General features: G+C 38.3%; 1 long non-coding RNA gene across 1 annotated transcript; it reads left to right on the top strand.

The window, feature by feature from the left end:
- The first annotated feature begins 781 nt into the window (after positions 1 to 781).
- Positions 782 to 2,182, top strand: LOC117533914. Its single transcript, XR_004567130.1, has 3 exons — positions 782 to 959; positions 1,095 to 1,160; positions 2,074 to 2,182. It is a non-coding gene; the product is annotated as an uncharacterized LOC117533914 (long non-coding RNA).
- The last annotated feature ends 2,119 nt before the right edge of the window (positions 2,183 to 4,301 follow it).

Genomic DNA, 4,301 nt, shown 5'->3' with positions numbered 1-4,301 from the left:
CTACAGTAGTCGTGTGGAGAAACATATGGAGCCCCGGCACAGCAGAGCCATGTACTGCTGAGGACGTGGGCAAAAGCAACATTTATTTTCTCCACCAAAAAAGCTATATCAGTTTAAGTGTACATTATTTAATGCTAAAAATAGCGATTTTTTTTCAGGTGGGCCTTCATTTTTGGGTGGATAAAATAGGTTTTGCTGCTGTGTTTTTAGAAAAATGTGATTATTTGTGGCCTATTACAGCTTTGTGCAATTACCAAGACACAAACTGGTACTTTTGGCACAATTATTAAACTCAAGTTGCCTTTCATCTATTGAACAGATATGGGTTAGCCCTACTAACCCTGCACCCAGAATGCACATGTTAAAATGAGATCACTTAGAAACCTGAGCTTGAACACTTTGTTGTGCACAACAATGGAGGCCACTTTTGGAGAGAGAGTTAGAGGAAGAGGTAAATGCAATATACTGTATTATGTCTTCAGTACCATACAGTAACTATGTTCATGTCATCTTCACTCTCAGTAAAGTCATTGTGTCTGATACTGTTATGAGTATTGAGAATAAACCTATTTGTGTGTTTCCACATTGCATGTGTTCATTCATAATCCATATTTACAGCTACAAATGAAAATGCCTAAAACTTTGACTTGAATGTCTTGTTTATTAATCAACTAATGGACAGTGTTTCAATTCAGTTCATGTAAGCCTTACACATTCCTCTTTTGAGCGTCTAGTGATTATGGCCTGCATGTCTTTCTGTTCTAACTCAGCTGTCAGCTTCTTAGCAGTTTAGACAAACATCAAATTCATAATGTAGACTAGTTGGACAAAATAATGCTTAACAACTGTTCCATTACTGTGTGAACTGTTTTAGGGGTCGACTGTATGAGATATTGTTCTCCCGCTTGCTGCTGGAAGTAGGGTGACAGTTCTGTTCACATCGCTGACATTTGTCACAGGTAAATCTTGAATCAAAAACGAAAAAACGGAAAAAGGCTGGTATTTCCGTTTTTTGGCTTTTGGTTTAAACGAAAAATCAAACTGACAAAAAGTACACGGACCTTGTTGGCTAATTGGCTCCTTTTCCTTTCTAGCACGTGTTCTTCTGCTCCGTGCGGAAGCAGCCCTCTTGTGTGGCCTCGACAACAGCACTGCATGCAGTGAGTGATGATACGTTATCTAGATAACGTTACATTTAATTGAATTTGTTCCCCAGTTAGCTAACATTAGTTAATTTCCCTTGAAAATGATTGTAGTTATTTGTGGTAGCTAATAATGTTAACTAGCTTGCTAAGAATATTTGCAACCCAGTCTCACGGCATACATTTAATCTATTGATTCGTGTTCACAAACACGATTTTCGCATTTGTTTTGTGTCACACAGAACGATTTTTTTTTTCTTGGAAGACTAGAAGCTGTGTGGTTCATAAAAACATGTTCTTACTCAATATCTTACCCTTAGCCTAACCCTTTTATTTTAAATGGTATAATGTCGGAGGAAAATAAATGGCTCGGAGGCTCAGAATACTGAAATCTGTATTTTTTGTCATCTTTTTTTCCTTGTAATTTGTTATTATTTGGTGCAGGCACGAAACATATTATCAATACAAATGCATTGCTTCTAAAATCGGTCTGTGTCAGAATACTGAAATCTGTATTTGTTTTTAAAATCTCTTTTTCCTTCTAATTTGTTATTATTTACATTGCTTTCAAAGTCGTTCTGTGTGACACGAAAACAATGGGGAAATCGTGTTGGTGAACACGAATCAATAGATTACTTTTTTGACTATAACACAAAATGCCGTGAGACTGGGTTGCAACACACCAACACTGTGCTTAATTTGGTCCCGAAAAGTATATCATGCACAGATGGAAGCCTCTCAGCTTAAAGATACAAAAATAAAAGAACAGAGCATAAAGTAGAATTTATTTATCTAAAGACAGTTCCAATTTATATTATGCCACCCCACAATTTGAGTATTTGCTTGCTTAAGAAGGGAAAGTTGTGATGCATCATGTGAAAAATCGAATAACTTATAACAAATGTTGTGTATCTCCATTTTACCCATATAGGGCTCTTGCTCTTCTCTTCAGCTGAAGATGAGTCAAAGTGCAATACCGAAACCAAAAGAAGTACACCAAAATTCCAGAAGCTTGTTTTGACATCTTCATCACTGAAGGCAAGTAAACCACTTTACTGCATATGAATCAGAATACCTTTATTAGTCCCACAGAGGGGAATTTTGTGATCCACCCTCATTAACCTACTGTTACATTAGATCAGGGGTGCCCAACCCTTTTTGAACCGAGAGCTACTTTTAAAGTTGCCAGTCTGCCGAGATCTACCAGTCCAAATAGAGGCGTAGCCATTATTGACAGCCTACTACCAGGTAAATACACACTTCTACTTGTATAAAACTGACCTTTGTACAATGAATACTTCATAAAATACTGCAGATCCTTTATCTTACCTCTTTCTAATCTACACACATACAAGTATTTAACTGAAGCTACACAACAGTGTTGTTGATACAGAGTTGGAGTTTATTCACACGTCACTACAGTGGGTAATGTTTTCAAGAAACATTGAACAGTGCTGCCACATATGACACAGGGAAAAAAGAAAAGACTCTGAACCCTTTCTTTGCCATTATATAAAAATAGTGTTGCTACAAAAGTATAAATTAGGCTTATTAATAAAACAACTCAGATCTGAAGCTACATGCAATAAAAAAGACAACATTAATAGAATCAAACCTTTTTTTTGTTGCATTTTAGTCGAGTATAAAAATAAATGCCTTTAAAATAGGATGCAAGCAACACTAGTTTCTTAACCTGAATTGTTAATAGACTATAACCAATTTAAGTTTGCATTCTTATACCATTTTGTACAATAATTATAATGAATAAGTTCAAACAAACTAAAACTTACAGCTGATAAATAACGGTATCTAATCTTGAGTTTTTATTATATCAAAAACCTGTTGAAATGCTTCTGTTATTTTTACTGTCCCCCCAAAGCGTCGGCAGCCTCCAGGAATGCTTCTTTCACAACTTCGCCGTCTTTGAAAGACTTCATGTGTTTCTCAAGAACGTGACTGACATGATAAGATGCTCTGGTAGCAGCCTTGCTCTTGTTGTTGGGCCTGGTGGAAATGGACTGCTGTGCATTTAGCTGTCCTCTCAGGCCCCTCCCCTTTTGGAGCGTAGGGCAGAATCAGGAGGGAATTCCGTCTCGTAGCGTTTGTGCACTGTTTTGAAATGCCGCTCCTAAATTACCCTTCTTCGATAAAGCCACGCTCGAATCGCAGATCAGACAAATGGACTTTGAATTGGAATAGATACAAAAGTAATCATCCTCCCACTCGGAGTGACAATTATATATTTTGGGCTTTTTTTGCTTCTGCCATAATTGCGGTCTTGTGTGTGTGCGGACTGTCACTCCTGTTGACACGGACAACCTCAGCGAAATAGTGCCCACTGCCGACCAGCCACGCCCCGACACATGGGGTCAAGCCGGCCAATCACAAAGCTTTGATGCGTTCAAGTGCATTATTCTGGACAGGAAGATTATGTTATAGGACATTAACGATAAAACAGAATATTGTTGTTCTATTTTTAGACACATCTCGCGATCGACTGGGAATCTCCCCGCGATCGACCGGTCGATCGCGATCGACTGGTTGGGCACCCCTGGTTTACCCCTGGTTTATAGATCTCGGCAGACTGGCAACTTTAAAAGTAGCTCTCGGTTCAAAAAAGGTTGGGCACCCCCTGCTATAAACAATACTATCTTAAAAGATAAAGTATTGTTTATAAGAATCAAATGTGTGGTGTGATTGACACGTGCATGGGTACAGGCATACTCAACTGATTTAGTGAAAATACATAATTTTGTACTTACTTGGGGTTCTTGTTGAAAGCCTTGTTCTTAAGCTTTTGCTAGACTAAAAACCACCATTGCTGTGTAAGTATTGTTCCCAAGTAGAGTGCGCTCTTGTGGACAATGACTTTGGGACTCATACTTGCAATGGAGGTTCACACTTCACCAGTAGATTACATATAGACATGACAAAGGAAGACCATATCATTTCAATATCCATATTTAATATCTCTTGTGTGATGACATTATTTTCCAGAGCCATCCTCATCCTCCGCTTCAGGCACAGATACTATTTCAGTCACTTCGAAAAGCAGCAGTGAAAAGGATGTCTCCAGTGGCTTTGAGGGTCCACAAGCCAAAAATGTGAGTGCATGTTCAATATGTCATGTACACCATTGTTTTACATGTTAGTGACGTC

The sequence above is a fragment of the Gymnodraco acuticeps genome, unplaced genomic scaffold (genome assembly GCF_902827175.1).
Source record: "Gymnodraco acuticeps unplaced genomic scaffold, fGymAcu1.1, whole genome shotgun sequence".
In the NCBI taxonomy this organism is placed as follows: Eukaryota; Metazoa; Chordata; class Actinopteri; order Perciformes; family Bathydraconidae; genus Gymnodraco; species Gymnodraco acuticeps.
This window is presented reverse-complemented; position numbering and strand designations above follow the sequence as displayed.